The 15000-nt window shown below is 38.2% G+C and overlaps 1 protein-coding gene across 13 annotated transcripts in view; it reads right to left on the bottom strand.

Annotated features, from left to right (window-relative positions):
- Nucleotides 1–15000, bottom strand: part of LOC135097374 (uncharacterized) — a 161294-nt gene that overhangs the window by 143945 nt on the left and 2349 nt on the right. For 2 of the 13 annotated variants that reach the window (XM_063999208.1, XM_063999205.1), the window contains exons 1-4: nt 14272–14492; nt 11273–11577; nt 10807–10954; nt 4321–4416 (exon numbers count right to left, since the gene is read on the bottom strand). The gene's annotated coding sequence lies outside the window, so the exon portion shown is untranslated. Of the gene's footprint in view, nt 1–648; nt 1575–4318; nt 7160–7318; nt 8345–10806; nt 10955–11272; nt 11578–14045; nt 14099–14167; nt 14493–15000 lie in introns of those variants that run through there. The other 11 variants (XM_063999211.1, XM_063999213.1, XM_063999214.1 and 8 more) reach the window with 9 other exon arrangements.

Genomic DNA, 15000 nt, shown 5'->3' with positions numbered 1-15000 from the left:
TATTTTATTTTTTAGATATATATCAAATTTCGCTTCGTAGTCTACCCTTCCACCCTCTTTCTCCCTTCCACCCTCTCTCTCTCTCTCTCTCTCTCTCTCTCTCTCTCTCTGCTAATACGGTAAATTGATAAGAATGTTAGAAGCAGCAGCGTTACCGTAGCGGCCACAAAATTTTCACCTCTTATTAAACGTCAAATATCCATGTAAATCAGGTAGTTTGAGTGGTGCGGGCGTGCATGAATGTGGATATATATGCATACAAGCCCTGGAGTACCCACAGCCACCTACACGATGAGAGGGAGAGGAGGGAGAGGGGAAGAGATAGGAGGAGGAGGTTGGGACGGGTTAGGAAGGAGTTTTTGCTTGCAAGGTCACAGGAGGGAGGGACTGGTGGTGTTGGTGGTGGCCAGGTGTATGTATGTATGTATGTCCGTGTGTATGTGTACGGCTGCTTAGCTTGCCTGTGTGTGTGTGTGTGTGTGTGTGTGTACGGAACGGTTTAAATACCAGGGCCACGACCCCGCCCAAGCTTACCACAGCCCACGTTTCATCCAGTCTCGCCACTCGCCACAACAGCGCTAACTTGCCCGCGACCATCCCTCCCACCTCTCGTCACTTCCACTACAATCTCGTGTGTTCAGAACTAACCTACTCTTTGTCTTCCTCTTGTTAACTCCGCAAGACTTTCCTTCCACCTCTCGTCACTTCCACTACAATCTCGTGTGTTCAGAACTAACCTATTCTTTGTCTTCCTCTTGTTAACTCCGCAAGACTTTCCTTCAACCTCTCGTCACTTCCACTACAATCTCGTGTGTTCGGAACCAACCTACTCTTGTCTTCACTTTTGTTATCTGTTACTCATCGCATCACCACCACTTCACTTCACTTACCCTTGCAAAAATACTAGTCATTTTAACATTATCATCATATCCATCTACTTAGCCTACCTTAACGTACCTTATTTTTTTTCCTCTCTTCCATCTATTGTCTTCCCCGTCGTTAGTAATTGTTACTCATTCCATTTCACCATTTATCATTCAAAAAAAACATGTAATTACTAAGCCCATTCATTCTCCCTTTCCTATCTCCCACATGACCTACCTCTTTCCATCTCTCATCACTATTCATCATCATTTCTCATCACCACAATAGCGTAACCTCCACAGTACCAGTCAGTGCCATCTTTCTCATCATCACATCATCACCATACCATCTCTTCTCAACCCATTCACATTCCAGACACCATACGACTCCATAATGTACACCGCTAACTCCGCTATTTATCATCTCTGGCGATACCTACAATCTTCTCTCCGCTAAATTGCAGCGTTCAGCCTTACACGCCCCATTTCCACACCCATTCTGAACGCCTGATCTCTTACAAGAATTATCATCCTCATATTTCACTGCGCCGCCTTACAAGGGGGTTTTCAAATGCAACGTATGCCACACTTGTCTTATTCTTCCTTTCTTCCACTTTTATACCATATAAGGGAGTATTCAATGCGAAGTAAGTATTATATATTACCGTAATGCTTTCGCTCTTTTCATCTATTCAGTCATTGCCCATATTCTTAAACATTTCTGCGCCCCACCTCCACTATATTCAAAAGGCTCTAGTTGAAGTTACACGGGTTTTCAAATGTTTTATATATATATATATATATATATATATATATATATATATATATATATATATATATATATATATATATATATATATATATATATATATATATATATATATATATATATATATATATATATATATATATATGGTTTATGACAGATTAAGATTTCTACAATATGAACAGCAGAAACACTTGAGAACCCGGCTAATCATTTCTGTAACCCTTGAAAATAGTCGTGGTGAGAGAGTAGTGTTTCTGAATTCTCTAATCTGACATATCTATTTTACTCTTTTTATCGTCTTTCCTTATCTGTCCACTTCATTTTTCGCATATTCAAGCTATCTTCTCTTCTTTAATTGACTAGCCTAGCGTAGCCTATCATATCGACTACAATTCTTTCTTTTTTCCTTATTTTCTCTTATCACTTCTTCCTTAAGTGTACATTTCCGCTCTTCTCTTCGTTCATCCTCATGCCTACATCTTTTTCTCTTTCATACTTCTTTATGTTCTCTCAATTCTTCCTTTGTATATACGTGTTTGCCCCTCCCTCTTTCCTCCTCCTACTCCTCCTCTTCCTTCCTTTCTCTCTCTCCTCCATCCTTTATTTTCTTCCCCTTATGATCCAAAATTTCATTCACAGTCCACCATCACTAATTTCTCATCAATTCATTCATATTTACCTAAGATCTACGTAGTTCCTTAGATTTGCGTTACTTTGCAATCTGATCGTGTTTCATAATAAGGTACCGCAAGTTGATTCTTTCTTATCAATATTTTTCCACTCTTACTACTTGTCCTACTTCCATTGTATACATATCAAGATTCGTGGGTGGAATCTTATTTTTATTTGTTTTTTTTTTTTTTTTCCTCGCCCCAACGTGTCTGAGAAGGTTGGGAGAGGAGGAGGAGGCGAGGAGGTCTAAGGGTGTGGCAAACATGAGTTACTCCAAGGACAGTAATCCTCCTCCTCCTCTCCCATCCCCCGTCACCACCACCACCACCACCACTACTACCAGCAACAATAACAATGACATATAAGAATGTTACGAATATTCTCTTTGCTTTCCCCTCTATTACTTTTCATCTTCATGCCCTCCACGGTTACCCTCTCTAATACCACCACCACCACCACCACACCCAACAACAACAGCGGTAATAGTGATAAATATAAGCAGATTTATGTGTGTATATATATATATATATATATATATATATATATATATATATATATATATATATATATATATATATATATATATATATATATATATATATATATAATTTTTTTTTCTTCCTTCGTTCCTTATTTCTTTCTTTTTATTCCTCGTCCAAGAAGAATAATGGTAATGATGATACGTATGGATAGATTTGTGCTTTTTGCTTTCCTCCCCCTTTTCTTTCTTTATTTCTTATTCCTCATTTATCATTTTCTCTTCTTCCTTCTCATGAAACTCTTCTTTTTTTTCATTTTCTCCTCGTCATCTAAGTTTATGATTATATTCCTTCCTTTCCTCCTCCTCCTCCTCTTCCTCCTTCAGCTAACAACCAAGCACATTTTCTTCTTTCCTTCTCCTCCTCCTCTTCTTCTTTCTTCAGCTAACAAGCATGCACACTCCCCTCTGTCATTCTCCTCCTCCTCCTCCTTCTCCTCCTTCTTCTTCAACTAACAACCAAGCATATTTCTTTTCTCCTCTTCCTCCTCCTCCTCCTCCTTCTTCTTCTTCAGCTAACAACCAAGCACATTCCCTTCTTTCCTCCTCCTCCTCTTCCTAGCACTGCCTGAGACAAGTGACCTTTCTCTCCATCCCTCCAATCACTTACCTTTGTGCCTGGCAGCATCATAATTAATGTCAATCTGAATTAAGAAAATGATACCTCCCTATTTAATTCCTGCCCAGAGGAGCTCACTGTTATTATGACGTATGTGTATGTGTGTGTGTGTGTGTGTGTTCTGTTTATACAGGTAGATGAAAGAATGGTACATTGATAGATAGATAGAAAATTTACATTCTTTTCCTTCCTATCTTTTTTTTTCCTTATCCTTCTCTCCTTTCTTCCTCCTCTTTTATATAATTTTCCTTCCCATCCTTCTTTTTATCTATCCTTTACCATTATTTTTCTTTTCAATCATCCTTTTTCATCCTTCCTTCCTTTCACTACCTGCTCCTCCTATCCTCCCTTCTTATCCTTCTCTCCTTGTTATTGGGCTATTTTGTGGTTCCAGTGATAGTTTAAGAAGAATTGTAATGGTTTAACAAGACCTCTACCCTTCTCTCTCCCTCTCTCTCTCTCTCTCTCCCCCTCTCACTCCACCAACACATAATAAACTGGCCCATCTTCCTTTCCTCCCCTTTTTTTTTTCCTTCCTTCCATTCACTCACCTCTTCCCTTTTTCTTCCTCCCATTCACTCACCTCTTCCCTTTTTCTTCCTCCCATTAACTCACCTTACTTCCTGTTACAACCAGCAAGAGTATTCACTAATTCACTATCAATACATTTTACGAAGGTTCTGCTAATACAACTCTGGTTTTGATCATTGCCTTACTTTTTCACTCAACTTACTTCCTGTTATTGCCACTGAAAGCACTCACCAGCATTCCTCCCCCCCCATCACCACCACAACCTTGGCTGCAGCATCAAGTTTGTATACAGTGACTACATATACTACTAACTGTTTAGGCTACTGACCTCTCACACATCCTCTTCTTCACTCCCACACCCACTGCAGCCTTTAACTGTTCACTAGTGCCTGGTGTCTGTGGCTCCCTAACTGTTCATCAGCACCTGCAATTTGCAGTAAAAGACATGTTTGCTTAGAGAACACACGTGAAAAAAGTAGCAGCAGATATGTTGGCCCTAACGAGGCCGTGATGACCTACAGTATCTAAAGGTGAAGGTGTCTATCTGAAGGTGCTTATCTGAAGGTGATGGGAGGTGTTTGTTGTGATTAGACACTCCCATGACTGTCTTAATAACCATGTCCCTGCTAGAATGATACACTGTACAGTAGAATATAATGAAAGAATGTGTGTGTGTGTGTGTGTGTGTGTCCAACAGCAGAGCACTCACTAGCTAATCTTAACATCTACATACCTATAAAAGAAAAAACAAAAAACAAAACAAGCATCTATTAAGTTGTAGGTGATAAGGAGGGAAAAGAAGAATGTTTAGGACTGTAATGGTTAATACGAGGGAGATTATGTCTATTTATAAACTCCAATCTGATTCATGCAGTGTAAATTGAATGTTAGGTGTCCCATCACTTCTTAGGGTGAGTGTACAAGCTCACCAATTTAAGAGAGTTACAAGCACAATTCCTCCTCCATTGCTACACTGTCACTAGGAAGCAACTCAGAAATTGTCTCTTGATTTCAAAAACGTGAGGAAAATTCAAGGACATTTTTTTTCTTTTTTTCTTTTTTCTTGTTCAGGTCATGTGTGAAAATTGCATGCATCTAGAAAAGGTAATGAGGAATGTTCTCAAAGCTTGCAAAATGTCATTACCACTAGAGGGGAAAAAAAAAACGTCGAAAGTATGTTATTAATTTTGTAACTGGAATGTACGAGAATTTTGTTTCATCATTCTCTCTTTTTTTCTCTCTGATACCATGAGAGAATCACACACACACACACACACACACACACACACACACACACACACACACACACACGCAACAGGAAGTGCTGTGGATGAACACTAGTATACATAAATCCATAAATTGACAGAAAACATGATAATCTGATATTTAAGAACTAAACATCATAATCCTGCAAAGAATGAAAATACACACACACACACACACATACACACACACACACACACACACACACACAAGAAAATAAGTAATCAAATAAAAAGACAATAATTTTGATAACTTTTCAGAATGCATTACTGTACTTATTTACACACACACACACACACACACACACACACACACACACACACACACACACACACACACACACACACACACACACACACAGACAGACACACAGACAAACACTCACACACACAGGTATGCCAACTAGTTTTTCCTCTGACATGAGTGAACTGACCTGAATGTCATATATCAGCTGGCTTTTAATTAAACCCTACACACACACACACACACACACACACACACACACACACACACACACACAAAGGTGACATTAGAATCTAACCTTGTACAATACTGTATTTTTCAGTTCCTTATGCATAAACAAGTCAGTGAATCAGTCAACACTCACTCTTTCTCTCTTCCTCTTATTTTTTTTTACCTACCTAACTAACTATTTTCACCAGAACTGCTAAACTTCAGAGGGTAACAAACAAACAGACAGACAGACAGACACATAAAACACCCAAAAGTTAAGTAGGTCAGTGCCAAGAGGTGGAGAGAGTGAGATACAGACAGGCAGACACACAAGTACTATAAGTGAAAGTCTTGCTAGATTTAGAAAGCAGCACACATGTTGTAGTAGCAGAATATTGAGAGAGAAAGTTATGAATGCCACTACTGAACTGAAAGGAAGGAAAAGATAAGGAACATGAAAATTCCTTTACGAAATACATCCATAAATAAAAAAAATATAGAATGGTTTAAGACTTAAGTGAAGACAGGTATAAAATAGAAGGAAGAACAGAAAAAGAAAGCTTAAGAATATAAAAATTGCTTCATTGACAGAAATAAATAAGTAAAATACATAAAAATAAATCAATAAATAAATAACAAAAAACCTACAATAATCAGAAGAAAGAGAGAGAAGCAGATACCTAAAACAGGAACAAGGAAGAAGGAAAAAATTTGAGAAAATAAAACCGTCCCTACAAAAAAAATACATATATATAAATAGATAAATATACAAACTACCTGACCAATAAAGCAATACAAAGAAAAAAAAAAGACAGAACTTTCTCAATAATATGTGTCCTTAATTAAATCCTATGCATTACACTGTTACTAAGCTCCATGTATTAATGGCAATGATAAGATATAGCCCACAGTTACAGATGCTTGGAATAGGTGAGGAGGTCAAGCAGGTTAATGTTATAGGAAGAACACCGGAGATTGTGCAAATATATAAAAGGTGAGAGAGGGGGAATGAAAGAAAATGCTTGAGAATACATGATAAATAAATGGATAGATAAATGAATAGATAGATTAAGATATATTAAAGAATAAGTGTAATAAAACAGGAAGCTTGTCTAAACTGATATGCCATTGTCACACACACATACACACACACACACACACATAAAGAAAAAGTAAAAATAATAATAATAATAATAATAATAATAATAAAAATTCCACAAAAACATGTAACATTATAGACAAATAAATAAAACATATAAATAAACAAAAAAAAAAAAACAAGATTGTATGATTATGTGCTACAGTTAGCATGTTAAGTATGTCATTGTCGCCCAGGGAAAAGGTTAAAGAACATAAACACTCTCTTTAAAGTATAATCATTAAGTTCCCCCACTGGCTCAAACTAAAAAATGAACACCAGGTATCACCCAGGTATTCTATTACAGTACTACCTGCAATGGGAAACAAAAAAATAAATAAATAACTTCCAGTACCTATTCATTAGAGAGAGGAAATAAACGAGAATGAGTATTTTCCTCCAAATTCTGTTCTTTTATCTATTCTGCTATACACAATCCACAAGCAACATTAATAAATACAGTATATGCGTGTGTGTGTGTGTGTGTGTGTGTGTGTGTGTGTGTGTGTGTGTGTGTGTGTGTGTGTGTGTGTGTGTGTGTGTGTGTGTGTGTGTGTGTGTGTGTGTGTGTGTGTGTGTGTGTGTGTGTGTGTGTGTGTGTGTGTGTGGAAGGTCAAGAGGAAGGTAGACAATTATCAAGAAGGTTAAGAATAAACAGAACTGCCTACACATCAAGGCTGGAAGAGAGAGAGAGAGAGAGAGAGAGAGAGAATTTTCCTGCTAACAGACATAACTCAGAAAACTTCAGGAAAATACACACACGCAAACACACAAGTACAATTCAAGCTTGATATGGTAAAGTTAGACATAAATAAAAAACACAAAGAAACTGGTTCTCAAATAGGGTGATTGATGAACAGAATGGAATAAAGAGAAAGAGAGACAGACAGAGAAACAGACACAACTAACTAAGCCACACATACATATTAATACCCCAGCCAACATATGCTCAGGTCTGATTGAAATACAAAATAACCAACACTGCATTAGCATCCAAGGCAATGCAGACCACAGAAGAAAGAGAGATGTAAATATGAACCATGAAATCAAGGCCATGGTTTAAAGGCACTGCAGAAAAAAATAAAGAATTAAAAAACAGTAATATGATAAAAGATTATGACAAGACAGTTATGAGTTTTATATTTCACAGATCTCGTTTTTTTTTTTTCCCCTTTTTTCATCATCGTGTCCTCCACTTCCTATTCATCTTCTCATTTTTTGTGTTCTCTTCTTTCTTCTTATTCTCGTCTTCTCTTCCACTTTCTCCTTTTTTTTTATCTCTTGTTTCTTCTTCACCTTAATTCTTTTTTTTATCATATTCCTCTTCCTCCTCCTCCTTTTAATCTCAAATTTTCTTTCCTTTTTTCACCTTGTCCTTCATTCTTTTCCTTTGCCATAGTTCTCTTCTTTCTTTACTTCTATTTTCTTTTTCTTCTCCTTCATCATAATCCTTCTTATTTTTTCATCTTCATTTACTTCTTTCCTCCTCCTCCTCCTCCTTATCGCCATCACCATCAACACCAATATACATCATCATTAAGTAATTTAGCCAAGAGATAATTATATTCCAGTTCCCTCCACTCCTCTACTCTTTCCTCCACACCTTCTTCCTCCTTCCTATTTTTTTTCTCTCTCTTCCTCTTTCATCATTTCTTCCTTCTCTCTACCCTTTCTTCCACATCTACCACTCCCTCTCCACCTCTGCCCTTCCACACCCTTCCTGAGGTCAAGGATACCACACACACACACACAACCTTCACATTTCCCTGATAGCTTATAAATGCTGAGTGTCTAAAAAGTTCATAATCTTAAGTGACATTCACACAAGATAAGATGAAAGTCCTTAGCATATTTTCAGTTTTTTTCTAATATTTTTTTATAATTGCTCTCTCTCTCTCTCTCTCTCTCTCTCTCTCTCTCTCTCTCTCTCTCTCTCTCTCTCTTTCTCTCTCTCTTTCTCTCTCTCATATATATATATATATATATATATATATATATATATATATATATATATATATATATATATATATATATATATATATATATATATATATATATATATATATATATGCATATATATCAAAGAGTTGTACTACAAGACAAAGTGGAATATGCAAAGGATACAGATAAATTGAAATATATATAAATACAATAATTTCTAAAGTATAATGTAAGATCATACACACACACAGATCTCTTCCTCTTTTCATCCTTTTCTTTCACCACCACCACCACCACCACTACTATTATCTGCTCATTCTACAACCATACCATAAATCAACCCCACTACCATCTCCTTCCACATCTCTCTGATAGGCAGCCCCATCCACTAGCTACCATAAATCTGCTTGCACCCCTTCCCTTCTTTGAGGATACTTTAGACTAGAGCTAACTTATTACCCCTGCAAGCACTGAAAACTTCATAATTTAAGCATTTTATAGACATCAATATTATAAGGTATATTGTGTAATGTATAATAATGCATGTGGTGAATGTAGTCGGGTACCCCAAAACAGACGAAGGATTCACACATGCAATGGGCCAAATTTATAGAGAATGAAGGAAGGATAAAAAAGAAGGAAGGAAGGAAGGAAGGAAGGAAGGAAGGAAGGAAGGAAGGAAGGAAGGAAGGAAGGAAGGAAGGAAGGAAGGAAGGAACAAACAAACAAATGAACAAATGAAGGAAGGAAAAATAGAAATGAAAAGAAAGAAGGAAGGAAGAAGGAAAAAAAGGAGGAAAAATACATTATGGAGGAAACCTATGAATGAACTTCCTCCTCCTCCTTCTTCTTCACTGGTCTATACTTGACCTACCTACAAACCATTCATCCATCCATCCATCCAATCATCCACTCACTAACCCTTCCATCCACATTTTTTATTCTTTTAAGTTCCTTCTCCTCCATCTCTTCCTTCCCCTACTACTACTATTTCTACTACTACTACTACTACTACTACTACTACTACTACAAATACTTTCTTAATGTCAAAATGGGAATCAAGACAACACTTGGATTAATAAAACTTTACATACTTTTATTTACATATACACCCTTCCCATAAAATGGAACACTGCAGGCTGTGGAAGGATAAACAATAACAATACTCATAAGACTGCCAACCAAAACACTCTTCAATTATTCAACACTGTAACTGCAAGAATAATACAATTAGTCTCACCATTTTTCTTGTGTCTCCCCTTACAAGGACAAAAGATAGTTAAGATCACTCTTCTCTGAATTATACATATGAGTTACGGACTGCCTGGCCATATGGCTTTAGAATTGTATTTATAAACTTAAACATAATGAGGAATATGTTATAGGCAATAATTAATTTCCCGTGAGTGTGGATGACATGTGTACGATTGAGTGTAGTGCTTGTCTGGGGTTGCCAGCCTGGTATATACATAAATAGATGGATATGTATCGTTATTAATTTGTACGGCTATTCACTTCTCAGCCATTTTCTTCTGTTTTATATAAGTGTGGGGCTGGCCAGGGGTACAAAACACATTGAAAAAAACTCTAGTGAATACCTACCATAATGTTTACAAATGGTAGGCTGATTCAGAAGGAAAAACTACAAGAAGGCCTGCTTAGGTGCCATCACTGAAGAGAAGACCAGAAGAATTATAAAAAATTTGAGATTAAGTGTCCCGAAGACCTCCTGTGCACTTTTCATGAGTCTACAAAAATTTAGAGTTTCTTGGGATATGACATGGCCATGGACTTGTTTCATTATTATCTAGCACTCCATATCCAAAACAGCAAGCTAGATAAATAACCTGACTTGAATATTAACCTTTCAAGCCTGTACTGTTATCAATATTATCACACTACACACAAATTTCTAGATCCAATTTGTACTTACACCACCACAACCATCACCACCACCTGCTACTCCACATGCAAAACCAGCTGAACAAATAAATAACCAGGCTTGACTTGAATACTAACCTTTCCACGCCATCCTTCACTTCTCTCCTAGACTCCTCCTCCTCACTCCTCTACCTTCTTATGCTTAAACTCATATATCATGTCTGCAAACTCCTCCTGCTTCATCCGTCTGTTTTGGATCAGTATTGGCGCCAAAACCCATCTGTATCTGGAATGACGAGAAGAAAAAGTGTTAGAGGGACTGGAATACCATGGAAAATTATATGGAAGGACTTGTTGGAAAGATTAGGGGGACTGGAATGTCATGGAAAATCATACTGGTTGTAGCTGATATAACCATGCTTGATAAAATAAGAGAAAAGAATGGACAGCACAACTATAGAGATTGGAAATGCTGTGTGTGCAATGAGGAATCAAACATGACAAATTAACTTTAAAATTTGACAGGACATTACAAGCTTGACTCACTCCAGTAAAAATACAATGAGATGAGAACAATTCAGAAAGAAAACACACATTTACTCACCCAACAAACAATAGAACAGTGACAGCAATACTGGCAGAGAACACAGGGAACTTTGTGATTCCTGAGGGTCTCATTGTAGCAGCAGAACACAATTTCACAGTAACTTCCCTCTAAACACCCTGCGACAACCACACAAAGGCCAGAGTGTTTAACCAGACATGTGGATATATTTTCTTCACTTGGGCTGAGCAGGAGTGGCGGATGCGTGGTGTTCTGTCTTGTAACGAATAAGCAGAGGCTTCCAGATGTAGATGCCACCAAGGACGCCAATACAAGATATGACGGCCAGCTGTGGGATGGTGACCCTGTGGGGGGAGAAGAGGAGATGGTGAGAGGAGTGCTGATGTATTATTATTATTATTATTATTATCATTATTATTTGGTTATGCACCTTACAACTGCATAATGGGACAGTTCTCAAAGTGCACACATAACCCTCTAACTGCCACAGCTTCTCAGTTTGATATTCTAGCCTTGTTTAAGTTCAGATGAGTATTTTGAAACACTTCACTCACTGTAATGTAATCATGCATGACCCCAAAACAAAACCCCCCATGAGCAGTTATTGGTACGATTATCCTCATATTCAAATAACAATGGCACGATAATTCTTTACAACATTGCTGCATCATCGCCAAGTAATCGCATCCATTCTTTCCCAGTGTCCTTCCTAAGCCCATCTAACCTAACAAAGTGCCTCAGACTGGTAAACGAGAGGTGTGTTTCATTTCAAAGTTTAGGTCTCTGTTAACTGTGGCCAGGGAAGGGTGTGTGCTCAGAGTTCAAGAGGTCATCACACAGATAAAGACAAAGGGGCAATGGACATTCCTGAGGCATGTGGATTTATTTATCTTCGCAGAAAATTGGCAGCTATTTTTGTCTGAGGACTTGTATACTGCAGGTTACATTAGGTTAGGTCTGCTTTGGTCGGGTTTGGAAAGGTTAGGTTCAGTAAGGATAAGTCATGTTAGTCTGGCTAGTTGAAAAAGTGCAAATTTTTATTCCACTCCACATGGCTAAATTCCATCAGGCTAGATGTGGTTGGGTTCAGATGGATTCCGTTTAGTAATGCCTCCTCTTGAGTATTAGTGTTACTGAAGGGGATCTCTGCCTTGTGGAGTGTGGATATCAAAAATGCTTCTCCTAAATAACCTAATGCAAACGTGACTACAAAGTAAAGTGTGTTGCAACAGAAAAATATCAGTGGTAAGGAAGTGTATTCAAAATGGTTCTTGAACTTTTTGCCACAAAGGATAAAAGCCACATGAATTTTTTTTACAAGTTTTCTCTTGTGCAAGGTAAAGAAAAGATGACATTAAGAAGTACAGCTAATGTGTTAAGGAAAGAGCATAAAATAAATCAGTGGTGAGGAAGGGCCTTCAAAATGCCTCTTGAACTTTTTATCATTAACACTAATGACAGGCTACAGTTCACGTAAGATGGCAGATATTTTTTAAAACAATTACCCTGATTTTTACTCCCACTGATTTAAAAAACAGGTAGTGAAAGCGGATTTATGATTTAATGTTTTTGTCAGTGTGCAATCAAGAAAAGACAGATTTACAGACTTGCTACAATGTTCTCTGTCATGGATGAAGTGAGTTGGTGCTTGTTTTTAACACATTGGCCTCTTCAGGGTAAAAAAAATTATCTGCCTTTACCTGAGGGAGGGGGTTGAAGACCTGATCTCTTATTACCCCATGGAAGCACACCAGCCCTTATGTGGTAAAAAAAAAAAATATCATCTACTTTCACCTGGGGGAAGGGGGTAAGGAAAATTCAGATCCTCTACCCTCCTCCCACAGGTGAAAGCATGTAATTTTTTTTAACCCCAAAGGAATATGCTTCCATGGGGTAAGAAAAGATCAGATCATCTACTCCCCACAACAGCTGCTAGCGGTTAATTTTAGCAGCACAGCCAGCCAGTATGACATGGAACTGATAAGGCACTGCTACACTGTCCCATCCTGTGGTTTCGCCACCTAGTGCGACATGGTACAAATAAGGCAGCGCCACCACATTGCCTCACTCCACGGCCATGCCACACAGTTTTACCACCCAGTGAGACACCGCTGTCATGCCAATTTGCTCTCAGGTCACAATTTCTCCTGCATAATGCCACTGCACACTATAGTGAGGTCAGAGTATCAAAACATCTTCCAGGTATTTCATGCAGTCAACTTCTGTATGGAGTTATATTTACAAATGACTATTGCTGCATTGTCTGTGTACATGTTAGGATGGGAATGGAACAAGTGAACAAGGATAGCAGTTTCAGTAATGAGTCTGAAAAGAGCAGCAGAGAGTGGGGTGGGGTTGTGTAGGAGACTTATGAGGATATGGAAGGATAAGATTAAGGTCAGGATAGGAGTGAAGGTTAGAATTAGGTAATAGGAAAGGATTAGGGTTAGGATTAGGAAGATAGTGATGGGTGATCCTACTGCTACAGTTGTCAAGATGAGGCTGTTAACTACATGAGATAGGAGATTATTCCACTCTTGGATGCTGCGAGGGAGGAAAGAATATTTGAATATATCAATCTCAGTTTGGTAGGTGTGGTATTTAAATTTGTGGCTGCCTCTGGTAGAATGCGTTGTTGAACTGTGTACGTGTGTTTATGTCAACAAGCCTGTCTGTGATCTTGTATGACATCAGTTGTCTGTATATTAGTCATCTTATTTCCAAAGTCTCTAGTTTTAAGTCCTGTTTAAGCAAGGTGGCAGATGTAGTGCGTCTGTAATAACGTCTGGCCACCTAGTAGCTTTGTACAAACCCTCCACGGACCCTCCTCAACAACACAGACATGTCCACCGTCTGCCCAACCACACACACACACACACACACACACACACACTACAACCAACACAGCTCGCAGTCAACAATAGCAACACAAACCTCACACCTGCAGTACTCCCAGACAGCCATTCTTCCACACCTCAGCCACCACACGCCGCAGAACACATGGATAATGCATAAGAGAGAAAGACACCGGTACTCACCCTCTCGGCCTCCTGATCATGGCTGGGCGAAGTTCTTACAATCATATCTCTCACTTCCCTTATTCTCTCTCTTATTCGTATCCTAACGATTTATTGTTAGATATTTTATTGAATTTTGTTTATTTAGTGTGTGAAAGTGAGTGAAGATACTGTTTATGGGATGAATACGTAAGGTGAAGTGCATAATAAGAAATGTTGATCAACTGGGCGCATGTGGTTGTTCAGCTGTTCTTGTTTACCAGCACGCAACTGATGAGAGAGAGAGAGAGAGAGAGAGAGAGAGAGAGTAAAAGATGTCGATGACGGCTCAAAGTCTTTTCTTCACATAAAAATCTATGACTAATTGAAGGTTACCATTTTTTCACTTCCGCGGAGTAAAAAAGAAAGAAAAAAAAAAGATAAAAAGGAGGATAAGACAGTAAGATGGTCACGCAAGGAAGCCACGATAAATCTATAACGTCCTTTGACCTTTCATGTCACGGGTGGGGCGAGATGGAGATAGACACTCCACACTGCTAATTTTGATCCTGGTATGAGAGAGAGAGAGAGAGAGAGAGAGAGAGAGAGAGAGAGAGAGAGAGAGAGAGAGAGAGAGAGAGAGAGAGAGAATTTTCGTTACCATAAACACATTTTCCATGCATTCTCTAAACTTCTCTAATAATATATTATTTGCAACTGCTCACTATGACTGTCAATATACAACGAACGTCTCTCTTTCACCTTTGACAC

This window comes from Scylla paramamosain, unplaced genomic scaffold, assembly GCF_035594125.1.
Source record: "Scylla paramamosain isolate STU-SP2022 unplaced genomic scaffold, ASM3559412v1 Contig18, whole genome shotgun sequence".
NCBI lineage: Eukaryota > Metazoa > Arthropoda > Malacostraca > Decapoda > Portunidae > Scylla > Scylla paramamosain.
This window is presented reverse-complemented; position numbering and strand designations above follow the sequence as displayed.